This window comes from Mirounga leonina, unplaced genomic scaffold (genome assembly GCF_011800145.1).
Source record: "Mirounga leonina isolate KUSES-001 unplaced genomic scaffold, KU_Mleo_1.0 Mir_53, whole genome shotgun sequence".
Lineage (NCBI taxonomy): Eukaryota > Metazoa > Chordata > Mammalia > Carnivora > Phocidae > Mirounga > Mirounga leonina.
The window spans coordinates 98,689,071-98,702,317 of NW_023270807.1; the positions used below are offsets into that span (position 1 = coordinate 98,689,071).

At 41.5% G+C, this 13,247-nt stretch overlaps 1 protein-coding gene across 2 annotated transcripts in view; it reads left to right on the forward strand.

Moving 5' to 3' along the window:
• SASH1 (SAM and SH3 domain containing 1) overlaps positions 1–13,247 on the forward strand; it is a 245,573-nt gene that overhangs the window by 37,368 nt on the left and 194,958 nt on the right. The window lies entirely within an intron of this gene.

Here is a 13,247-nt window from a genome sequence, read left to right on the forward strand (position 1 = left end):
GGGAGGGAGGGAGGAAGGAAGGAAAGGGAGGGAGGAAGGGAGGAAGGAAAGAAGGAAGGAAGGAAGGGAGGAAAGGAAGGAAGGAAGGGAGGGAGGGAGGGAGGAAGGGAGGAAAGGAAGGAAGGAAGGGAGGGAGGGAGGGAGGAAGGGAGGAAAGGAAGGAAGGAAGGAAGGAAGGGAGGGAGGGAGGGAGGAAGGGAGGAAAGAAAGGAAGGAAGGAAGGGAGGGAGGAAGGGAGGAAGGGAGGAAAGAAAGGAAGGAAGGAAGGAAGGAGAAAGAAAGAAAAACTTGCAATACCAAGTGTGGGCAAGACTGCAGCAAGGAGCTCTCTCACCATGGCTTATTGGAATGCAGAATGGGACAGGCACTTCAGAAGGACGATTTGGCTATTTCTTATCCTATCTAGCAATCCTTCTCCTAGGTATCTACTCAAGTGAAATGAAAACCTATGTTTGCACAACATCTATCCATGAATTTTGTTTTTATTTTTAGAGACTTTTTTTTAAAGGATTTTATTTATTTATGAGAGAGAGAGAGCCAGCATTGGGGGGCAGTGCTAGGCAGAGCAGGGAGAGCAGAGGGAGAGGGAGGAGCAGACTCCTCACTGAGCAGGGAGCCCGATACGGGGCTCGACCCCAGGACCCTGAGGTCATGACCTGAGCAGAAGGCAGACGCTTAACCAACTGAGCCACCCAGCTGCCCCTCAGTGAATGTTTCTAAGTACTTTGGTTCATAACCAACGAAACCCAGGAAGTACCAAAGCACACTTAAATGGTTAATGAATAAACTGCCATTCAACCATACGATGGAATACCACTCGGCAATAAACCAGAATTACTGATATGTGCAGCAACATGTATGAATCACAGATGCTTCACAAACGTGAAATGCTAAGTGAAGGGATCTAGACTCAAAAGGCTACATGCTGTATGATTCCACTTAGGTGACATTTTGGAAAAGGCAAAACAGGAAGAACAGAGATCAGATCAATATTTTCTAGAGCCTGGGGGCGCCTGGGTAGCTCGGTCATTAAGCGTCTGCCTTCGGCTCAGGTCATGGTCCCAGGGTCCTGGGATCGAGCCCCACATCGGGCTCCCTGCTCGGCAGGAAGCCTGCTTCTCCCTCTCCCACTCCCCTTCTTGTGTTCCCTCCCTCGCTGTGTCTCTCTCTGTCAAATAAATAAATAAAATCTTTAAAAAACAAACAAACAAAACAAAAAGCAAACTCTGCTCTGGCACTTTAAGCTGAGCGAGTGACCTTAGGCAAGTTTTTTAAACTTTTATACTTATTTCCTTATCTTTAAAATGAAAAAAATAGAGAGTAGCATAGCAGAAAAAATATGTTCTGAGAATTAAATGACATACTGCCTGAAATAAAATTAGCTGACAGTGCCTGGCATATAGGAAGGACTGCGGAAGTGTTGACCACTAGTATTACTCTTTATTGAGAATCTTTTATGGCAGGGCACTGTGCTAGGCACGAAGAGAAGAGTAATACGGAGAAAAGACCATGAGCTCCTGCCCACAGGCGGCTCACAGTCTAACAGAAGAGACAATGAAGCGAAAGAACATTGAAAGGCAATGTGTTAAGTGCTGTAAGTGTGAGGTCGGCAGGATACTTCTCTGGAATCCTGGAGAAGGAGGAGGCTCTCACTGGGGGAGAGGGCCGTACTGCCAAAAAACCTTCCAGGGGAGGTGGCTTCTGACTGTGTCTTCAAGGACAGGTTAAGTGTCAGCAGACAAGAGAGCCAGTGAGATGTGGAGCAATTGAGGAGACAAGGCAAATGATAACCAGAAAAAAACACACACACACCCCGTCACCCCCTCCCACACACACACCAAACAGGTCACGGGAATTAGCAGCCAGGGAACTTTTGAGCCAAACCTCCAAGTTGGCCTTGGATATTGGGTGGGGAAACCACAATCAGCGGAGGCTGGGGGGAGGCTCACATAAGCTGACATGACATCCTGATTCGGACATACAATCCTAATGTCCAGATCTTTGGAAAAGAGCTTTTATAAACTCCCCTGCACCCATTCCAGTGTCTTAGATTCACCCTGAGAAAATTCATCCCAAGCTCCAATTTAAAACCTCTCGGCTGCGTTTTTTCTTTGCGCTTCTTTGCAAATGGTTCAAGAATAACTTAAAGCTATTATTTTGTCTACTATTTGAGGTATAGTGCATGTGTTTCAGTGGCCTTCTTGGGACATGGTATTTAAAGACAACTAACTCTCTTCTGGGTGCAAAATACCACTGCAAAGCTATTCGAAAGATTTCTGGCAAAGAAGGGAAATAGATGGGGGTGGGGGGCAGAGACGTAGAACATTGAATGAAGTGGCTCTTTGTATAAATAGATAAACCTGTGTTGAGACTCTTTGCCCTTCTACTGTCCCTACAATCCCTCAACAGGTGGCATGAGCTCCTTGACATTTGTAGAGCAGATGGGATGTCCTTTTAATGTTGTTCCTAATTGACGAGGGCCTCGGGGGCTGAGTGCATGCAGCTGCATGCCTGGTTTAGGGTGGGCGGCAGAATTAGAAACTGCTACCTGCTCCTTCTGGTGGAGCGGTGAGAGTTGTAACAGTGTCCCCTGGGCAGAGCACATTCTGTGAAGTCCTAGTCAGAGGGCTTATTTTGCTGGATTTATTTCCCTTACCTTGCCAAGCCTTCCCTCTCCCTTGCATAGCTCTGAATGTTGGACAACCTGAACAAGGAAACCTTGTTCCTCTGAAAATTACCTTTAGCATAAGCTCAGTGTTTTCCTGTCCAGATTCTCAAAAGCAATTCAGGTTGCATTAAATTTACACCAGAAATGAGCTTATGCTTCTCAGAAACAGTCCAGAGAGGAAGTGAAAGGGCTGGGAAGTAGCTCAAGCAGTCCTTGGAGCCAATTGGGTATTCTAATCAGAGTATAAACAACACGGAGTCAGAAGTCCTGTCCCTGTGCAGCCGTAATTTTTGCGGTTCTCATTGCATAAGCCATGTGGTGAGGAGATGCGGCTCCACTTCCTGGAGCGAACACGTGCGATGCCAAGACCACAGCCACGTCCTTCCCGGCTTGGCATCCTGGAGGACCCTGCACGCTGATTCGAGTATTTTTGTTCATACAAAACAAAGCAGAAAACACTTACTTGATCAGTTTGGAAATGGTCTTTGACCCTGTATTGGGTTCCCTTCAATTATTCAGCTTCTTGGAAGCAAACAAATCCCAATTATTAATCATATCCTATTAGATCAGACTTGAAAACAATTTATATGGTAATGAGGAATTTACACTGAGTATATTATATTGTGCCTGAATCTAGGGGTTATTTCTAAGACATTCATGGTCATTTTCCTGCAATCAACGGCATACACTTTCATTTTAGGCCCTCAAACTAAATTTTCGAAATGAATGTCTTACTATTCTTTCTTCTCCCAACACCATTACTGTGTCCTTAGCTCAAGAGGAGGACCAAGAAAGAGAAGATGCATTTTCAATACCTTATTCTCTCCGAAGCCCCATGCATATCTTAAAAAATTTTTTATTTAAATTCAATTTAGTTAACATATAGTGTAGTATTAGTTTCAGGGGTAGAATTTAGTGATTCATCAGTTGCACCTAACACCCAGTGCTCATTACATCAAGTGCCCTCCTTAACACGCATCACTCAGTTACCCCACCCCCCTCACCCACCTTCGCTCCAGCAACCCTCAGTTTGTTTCCTAAGAGTTAAGAGTCTCTTATGGTTTGCCTCCATCTCTGTTTTTATATTTTATTTTTCATTTCCTTCCCCTATATTCTTCTGTTTTGTTTCTTACATTGCACATATGAGTGAAATCATATGTGCAATGTAAGAAATATCTTTCTCTGGCTGACTTATTTCGCTTAGCATAATACCCTCTAGTTCCATCCACGTCATTGTAAATGGCAAGAGTTCATTCTTTTTTTTAAAGATTTTATTTATTTATTTGACAGAGAAAGACACAGTGAAAGAGGGAACACAAGTAGGGGGAGTGGGAGAGGGAGAAACAGGCTTCCCGCTGAGCAGGGAGCCTGATGTGGGGCTTGGATCCCAGGACCCCAGGATCTTGACCTGAGCTGAAGGCAGACACTTAACGCCTGAGCCACCCAGGCGCCCTGCAAGAGTTCATTCTTTTTGATGGTTGAGTAATATTCCATGGTGTATATACATATATATGTGTGTGTGTGTATATACACCACCTCTTCTTTATCCATTCATCTGTCAATCGACATCTGTAAGCCTCAAGCCTATTAATGAACAACAGTATAGACGATTAAAAAAAAAGTTAGTGATCTGCAAACATTCAAGGGATTAAGTGGGCTACTATTTATCATTAGTATTAAGCAAAATTGAAATGAAAATTTTAATATCCATCGTTATCATTTATTCAGGGCTGTCTTTATGACAGATAGATATTGTACTATATTTTCCATGTAATAATATTAAAAATAGCTAATATTAAAGATGCCTGGGTGGATCAGTCGGTTGAGGGTCTGCCTTCAGCTCGGGTCATGATCCCAGGATCCTGGGATCGAGCCCCAAGTCAGGCTCCCTGCCCAGCGGAGAGCCTGCTTCTCCCTCTTTCTCTGCTGCTCCCCCTGCTTCTAGTCTCTCTCTCTCTGTCAAACAAATAAATAGAATCTTTAAAAATAGAAAAGTAGCTATTATTAGTATTATTGATATGATTACTGATAATTTATTATGTGCCATGCATAGTGTCAAGTTCTTTAGCTCTTTTATTCCTTTGATCAACATATGTCATAGGCACTATCATGAACCCTATTTTATTTTATTTTTTTGTTTTTACTTTTTAAACCCTATTTTATAACCGAAGAAAGTGAAACTTGAAAGTTGAGCTTGGTAGGTCTGAAGCCAAAGCCTGTGTGCCTCTTAGATCCTTGGATGAATCCTTAAGTGGACAGTTGTGGGATCTTTTCTGATGCATTGATTGATCAGGTTTATATAAACTGCAGCTACTTTAATCTAAAGGATTGTCTTAACCTTGGTCATGGGAGCTTTCTTGGCCTGTCAAAATCTCAGAAATAAGAAAACCTGCCATACCCTTGAACAGTTCTGCCTTCCCGAGTCCTTGTGCTGTGGACCAGTGCATTCTTCCCCTTCCCGACTCTGAGGATACAGTAATCCTTTTGTTCACTGATTTCCTGGCACACCAGTGTTTTCAAACTAGAATCAAAACAGAGTCCGAATAATACTTCTGCCTCGCTTGATTTAAAAGTTCAAGCGATTTACTTAAAACATAGTATCACTGGAGTTGTATCGCTAGGTTTACTATTTGCCATCATTTCACTCTTATCTAGGTTTTTCCAGATGGAAGCAGCTTCCATGGTCTTCTCTCTGTTTTCTCCCATTTTAGATGGGAGAGGCTGAGTGGAAACCCACCAGAGTCCCCGGAGGAGGCAGTGCAGAGCAGATGGGCCTTTTTATTTTTAATTCACTGAATATGAAGGGGGCCGCTCTGTAGCTGTTCTCAGTCTAGACAGGATATGATGGTAATAGCACAAGTAAAAGTTCATGTATTCCAGCCAGGGACAAATTAAGTGGGTACAGGGCAGAGATATATGTCATGCTGTTATTAACATTGAACAGCGCCCTGCCCACTTCAGGGCATGGTGCCCAGATTAATTGGCTTGCCCAGAATGCATCTATGATTAGAAGGAAGCTCTCAGGAAATGCTGGGCAGCGTGCATTTGGACTCTCAGTTTTCCTTCTCACAGGCATGAAAGTTAAGCATTTTATTTTATAGACCAAGAGCATGAGTAGTGTTCGACACCATTGGTTTATGAAATGTTTTGCTGGTTTTCCTACATAGGTTATAAATATTTCTGGGAGAAACCAGCCACCATATGTTGGGGTGATTCAGGTAGTATTTATTATTGTTTTTCTGAGGTGTCCAAGCTCTGGCTCAGGCGGGGATCATAGATTTATGGGAAGAGGTGTGTATCTTGAGTATATGCTTCAAAGATCAAAGTGAGGCTCTTTATGTCACATGAGCTGCTGAAATAAAACCCCCGAGATTGCCATGCTTAAAAATACTGTCATTTGTGCCTCCAGGAAGATAATGATGATCAGACATGGCACCTGGCTGACTGAACTCCATTCTCTGTCAGCCAGAAAGGGAAGGAGGAATCAGGAGAAATAGCTAACAGCACAGAGCAACTTCAGAAATAGTTTCTCGCAGCGGAAAAGCTGAGATGAATAATAAAGAAGGTAGACTCTGTATCCAAGAAAAATCAAGGGTGAAATTGCTTGTGTTGCTGACCAAAGGCTCAATGCTTCTCTTGGATGCAGACAAGCAATTCCAATGGCCTCTAAAAAACTTAGGCATGAATAAGCCCATGATAGAATTCAGCCCAATAAGGAGCTCTTGTTAATCTATGACACCATGTTTATCATCATACCTGCAAAACCAAGCAAGTTAAACACTACGGGTGGATCAAAAGAGGTGGTTCCTGGATATTTGTTATTTATAAGAAACTTTGAGGAAATATTGAGAAAACCTTTTAAAATGTGACTCCCAACAGCTCCTGCTTGCTTTTATTGGATGCTGGATCCATTCAGGTTCCATTCCTTCAAAAGTTGCCATAATACATTCCTATTCCTTTTTGGAAATGCTACAATAGGTAAACCGTTCCCAGCACACCCCACCACTTAACAGTGAGGCATTCAAGAATTATCCTAAGTAATGTAAAATGTTATACTTTCCGAGACTGGGTTTTGAGAACTCTTTGTCTTTCAGCCTCGGAAACTCAATCCTTCCGATTTTTGCAACTATTTACATAGAGAATCTAGAAGTCTAAAATTTTGAGTGAGTACTGAGAATTCCTGTCTTGGTGTCACACCAGAGACCTTGTGGTCTAAGGTACTAGTATCATGGGCTTCAGTTCCTGCCACTCTCATTCATTGAGATATTCCTTCCTTCCTTCCTTCCTTCCATCCTTCCTTCCTTCGTCAGACCATTAGAGCACAACTGTGTCTGGCCAGCACTGAATTTGTTTCCATGAAGGTTTGAATCTGGAGGAGGAAAAGTGGCAGACATATTTTGGAAGGCGATGGATGAATAGGTAGTGTTTCAAAATATGTCATATATAGGGTAGTGTCCATCCACAGTAAACAATAAATGTTAGCCATTAACATGAACTCTGTGTTTATAGTTAAACAACAGAGTAACCACATAGAGAATTTTTCAATGACAATTTAATTCAAAATTCCACCAACCTCATCCATCACCAGTTTTCATTTTACATTCATTTATTTGTTCAAAAAATATTGATTGATTGATCTCCTACTATATTACAAACAATGGCATAGACTATCTGCATGTTTTCTTCTCACTTCTGGGCATATGCACTCCTGATTTTTCGGAGTTAAGTATCCCATACAGAGGATTTCTCATGCTGTTACGTGTTCTTTACATTAACATTTTAATCAGTGGATATTATCCTTTCAAAATCATTTATTTGACCATTTTTCTCTTGTGGAATATGAAGCTTCTTTCCAAATTTACAGTATTATAAAAAATGCAATAATAAGCCCCTGAGCATCTCATTTTTTCTTCCAATAATTTACAGGGATAAATTCCCCAAAATCTAAATACCAGGTTATAGGATATAAACTTTTTTGGGGGATTTTGATGCATCCTGCCAAATTTCTGAATCTTATACTAATTTACAATGATAATTTTCTTTATATCAGTCACATTCCATTGCCACCTTCATGAAGACATTGATTACTAGATGGAAAATTGAGGAACACTCCAGCCTCATCAAGAACGTATACATAAGCCATTTCTTACACGGGTTATCTTCCAGATGGCATAACCCATTCATTGTATAAATAACTTGCACAGAGCAGGAAAGGCATTTTCCTGCTCCCCAGAGTTTTAACACCTCCTTACTTCCTTAGTCCTTATTCCTTAAGCCAGTTTCTTTTTTTTTTTTAATTTAAGATCTTATTTATTTATTTGAGAGAGAGAGAGGCGAGAGGGAGAGAGCATGAGCAGGGGGGAGAGGGAGAAGGAGGCTCCCCGCAGAGGAGGGAGCCTGACATGGGGCTGGATCCCAGGACGCTGGGATCATGACCTGAGCCAAAGGCAGATGCTTAACGGACTGAGCCACCCAGGTGCCCCACTTAAGCCAGTTTCTATACCTAAATCCGCCCCCCTCCTTTGGCATTACAGAATGTCACAAATGGAAGAAGCCTCAAATATCCCTTCATTTTAGAGTTAAGGACTCGGAGAGCCAGGGAGATTGTGAACTACTTCAGATCACAGACTTAGTGGAGAGATCTGGGACGAGATCTTCGGCATAAAGCTGATTGATACCGCTGCCAGAAAATATCAAGGGGGGTGGCCCATATACTAATAGAGGAAAGAAAAAGAAAAAATCAGCATGGCCTTTGGGCAGGTATGACCTGAACATTAATGAAGTGTTCTAAATTGTACTCCCTCCCTAATGTGTGCATGGCATTTCATGTGCACCCTGTTATCGAAAGCCGTGGAATTACTACCCAGCCCAGGGAGTGCCGCCGTTGCTGGTGCCCTTCGAGAAAGTAAAAGGAAGGTTACCGTCCCAGAAGGGGAATTAGGAAGCATCAAAATACAAAGGATGGGGCGCCTGGGTGGCTCAGTTGGTTGAGCGGCTGCCTTGGGCTCAGGTCATGATCTCAGGGTCCTGGGATCAAGCCAGCATCAGGCTCCCTGCTCAGCAGAGAGTCTGCTTCTCCCTCTGACCCTCCCCGCTCCCATGCGTGCTCTCATTCTCTCTCTAATAAATAAATAAAATCTTTTTTTAAAAAAAACAAAACAAAAACAAAATACAAAGGATGAGCTCTTCCAGAGCATTAAGACTAACCTCTTTAGCTTACAGCATACAAAGTGCAACGTGACTGACCAACCCCATACCCTGAGCTCTGGATCCAGTCATTCTCTCTCCAGCATTTCTTAAAACAGCTCCATGTTCCCCCGACACATACCGCTATTTTATGTCTTTGTGCCTTTGCCCCTGTTGTTCTCATAGCCTGAAACAAACTTAGCCCCTGTCTTGCTAGCTAATTTTGACTCATCTTTCAAGACTTATTAATGGAGACAATGCTTCTTGCAGGAAGTCTTCCATAATGCCTCCAGGCTGCAATAACTAGCTATTCTCTCAGTTTATAAAGGACCTGTGCATTCTTTTATCACACTGGGTTGAGAATATTTGTTTCTGTGTCTGTCTCCCTCACTAGACTAAGCTGATCAAGATCAGGATCTGGGACTTATTTTCATATTCCCAATGCTGAGTACACAGTAGACATTTCATAAATATTTATTGAACTGAAATACTTAAAATGTTTGAGTAAGAATTTTGTGAAAACCCAAAAATCCATTGAAGGTGGTCTGTGTATAGCACAGGAAAATGTGACTAGAATGTAATTCTTACATAGAATACTTAGATCAATTTTGTTGTATTACTGGGCAGGACAAAATGTGTTGGCAAGAAAGAGGTGGTGTATTTGGCCTCGAAATAAGCCAACAACAATAATTTCTCAAAAATGTAAATTGTTAATATCATCACCATCAATTCCTCTGGGATCTTCTAGAAGTACCCTTTCTTAAAGTTTCAACCTCTCCTTCTCTACTAGTTCTTTTCTGCTTAACTTATGAATTCACTCAGATCTTTCACATCCTTAAAAACCCTTCTTCAGACCTTGTGGTCCCATCTATCATTTTTCTTCATCCAGTTTTCTCCATCATTCTTCAGTCCCCTGCAATATAGCTTCTACTCCTTCCCCTGATGCTGAAATTGCACCGGCCAAGTAAGATTACAGTTGACCCCCAAAATGAGTATTGAGCTGGTACTTCTGTTGACTTTTCCATCATGTTGGACACTATTGATGCCTTTCCTATAATTCTCACCTTCCTTGACAATGTGCCACCATGATCTGCCCCCTCTCACTTAGACGTTGTATCACTTCCTTATGACATTCTCTTGAATGATGGTGTTCCCCATGTTCTGTCTTTCTCAGTTTTCCATTCTCATTTATACCAATTTCATTTTTTTTTTTTTACCCACCATATCTTGTGGCTCTTTCAAAAAATAAAGATACTTGAGGGGCGCCTGGGTGACTCAGTCGGCTAAGCATCCAACTCTTGATTTTGGCTCAGGTCATGATCTCAGGGTTGTGCGATCCAGCCCCACATCGGCTACACACTCAGTGGGGAGTCTGCTTCTCTCTCCACCCCCCTCCCCTGTCCCTCAGCCCCTCCCCTTGCTTAATAAATCGAGCCCCATGTCAGGCTCTCTGTCTCTCAAAAATAAATAAATGAATAATAAATAAAGATATTTGAGAGAAAGGAACCCTTGTGAACTGTTGATGGGAATGTAAATTGCTACAACCACTATGGAAAATAGTATAGAGATTTTTTGAAACACTTAAAATAGAACTACCATTTGATCCAACAATTCCACTTCTGGGAATATATCTAAAGGAAATGAAAAAAGCATCTAAAAGTGATATCTGCACTCCCACGTTCATTGCAGCATTGTTCACAATAGTCAAGATATAGAAACAACCTAAATATATGTCAACAAATGAATGGATAAAAAGATGTGATACATATAAAATATAAATATAATGGAATTATTATTCAGCCATCAGAAAGAAGGAAATTCTGCCATTTGTGACGTGGATAGACCCTGAGGGCATTATGTTAAGTACGATAAGTCAGGCAGGGAATGACAAATACTGTATGATATCACTTATATGTGGAATCTAAAAAAGCCAAACTCAGAACCAGAGTAGAATGGTGGTTACCATGGTGGCAGGGGTGGGGTGGGGGATTGAGGGGGTGAGAGATATTGGTCAAAGTGTACAAACTTCCTTTGTAAGACAAGTAAGTTCTGGGGATCTAATATAGCCTGGTGATTATAGTTAGCAATACTATTATATATTTGAAAGTTGCTAACAGGGTAGATCTTAAATGTTCTCACTACAAAAAAAGAAATGGTAATTATGTGACATGATGATGATGGAAGTGTTAACTTAATGTTATGGTGGTAATCATTTTGCAATATATAAGTGTAGCAAATCGATGTGTTGCACACCTTAAATTTACACAATGTTATATGTCAATTATATCTCAATAAAGCTGGGGGCAGAAAGCCGGAATATTTTAGGAAAAATGAATAGACTGAACAAAACAAAGAAGCAGAAAATAGAAAATCCAGAGAATGTGGAGAAAGGTAGATAGGAGCCTCCCAGAGTAATTCTATGTTGGATCCTAACAGAAAATCAAGCTGGAAAAGCAATGTGGGATCAGGCAGGAACCGATATGCATGTGCTAAAGTACCTGTATTATTAATCTTTGTAACCTCTTGCCTAGATTAGGAGCATGACTTAAAAATAGCCTCTCAAATTTCACCTCCCTCTAGGCTCCACATTGCCATTAATTATAAAACAAACCTAAATTGGTCAGTTTAACACTTCATTTAAAAAGAATGTATTAGATGCTCCTGAAAACTACAGCTATCTTTTGTCAATACCTAACGCGATGTCGAACATAATCAGCAGTCGATCAGTGTTTGTTGCATGATGACAGACTGAATGAAGTAATAATAGACCAAGTAGGAGAAAGACTAGTCAAAATTATGCAATATTCTCAAAGAGTACAAGAAGTAGTATAAACAGAAGGGTTATACATGGAATGTTTGATAGCACTTTTTAAAAAGATTTTATTTATTTATTTTAAGATTTTATTTATTTGACACAGAGAAAGAGAGAGAGACAGAGAGAGCGCACACAAGCAGGTGGAGTGGGAGAGGGAGAAACAGGCTCCCCACTGAGCAGAGACCCTGACATGGGGCTCGATCCCAGGACACTGGGATCATGACCTGAGCTGAAGACAGATGCCTAACTGACTGAGCCACCCAGGCACCCCTTATTTATTTATTTAGAGAGAGCACACACAAGTGGGGGTAGGGGCAGAGGGAGAGGGAGAGAGAGAATCCCAAGCAGACTCTGTACTGAGCACAGAGCCCAACGTGGGGCTGGATTCCACAACCTGGAGAGCACCACCAGAGCCGAAATCAAGAGTCAGACACTCAACTGACTGAGCCACCCAAGCACCCCATTTTTTTTTAAAGATTTTATTTATTTATTTGACAGAGAGAGACACAGCGAGAGAGGGTACACAAGCAGGGGGAGTGGGAGAGGGAGAAGCAGGCTCCTGGCAGAGCAGGGAGCCCGATGCGGGACTCGATCCCAGGACCCTGGGATCATGACCTGAGCTGAAGGCAGTCGCTTAACCAACTGAGCCACCCAGGCGCCCCAAGCACCCCATTTTATGACACTTTTAACCAGCATTAGAAGATTATTTTCTGATGTTGGTTTAATATCCTCCCATTTCTCTTTTTGAAGTTTTATCCTGTTGATTTAGTAGACCTCTCTCTCTCTCTCTCTGTCTCTCATAGTACAAAAGCAAATCTGGCCCAGCCTGGGATGAATCATCATGAATTGTGATGAGTTGGTCTAGACTAAAGTAGATTTATTTATGGATTTACCAGTGAATGGTTGATTGGCTATGATTTAGCTTTAGCCCCTTAATTTTGCCTTTAAGTAGTTATTACAGAAAGAAAGAAAATTTTCAGACCGATATTTTAGTGTTTTTGTTTGTTAGTTTTGATCTCTCAAAAGTAGCTGTTTTTTTGGAGAATTTTTATAATTTATGCTACTGTTGAGGAATTCTTCAGCAAATGAAGTTGTGTATTTTTCATCTTTTTTCTTTCATGTGTGATCCATTTAGACCAGGAAATTGACATTTCAGCCCAGAAGACTTAGGCCAGATGTTAGTCCACTGGCTGAAAGATGGATTTCCTGCCCTAATAGGTGACCTCGGAAAGCAAAATAGGCTTTTTCTTAATGGATAGACTGTCCAAATGACCTCATTTCTAGAACAAGTGTCCTTTGTTCAGTGTCTCTTTGCTATTGGGATCAACATCATCTGATTTTTGAGAACATTCATTAGATAAAGAGTAGCTAGCACCTAGTTGTTTCATTTATAAGGCATAGGGAAGAAATTATGCCCGGACAATCCATTTTTTGTTCCTTTAAACATATTTGTGTTCATTGAGAGGGAAATAGTGCAGAAAATCTGGTGCCTGCTTACCCATATTAATATTTCTTTTAGACTTCAAACCTATTCAGGCCAGCGCTGATCGTAGGAGCACAGCATGTTATATGCCTCCC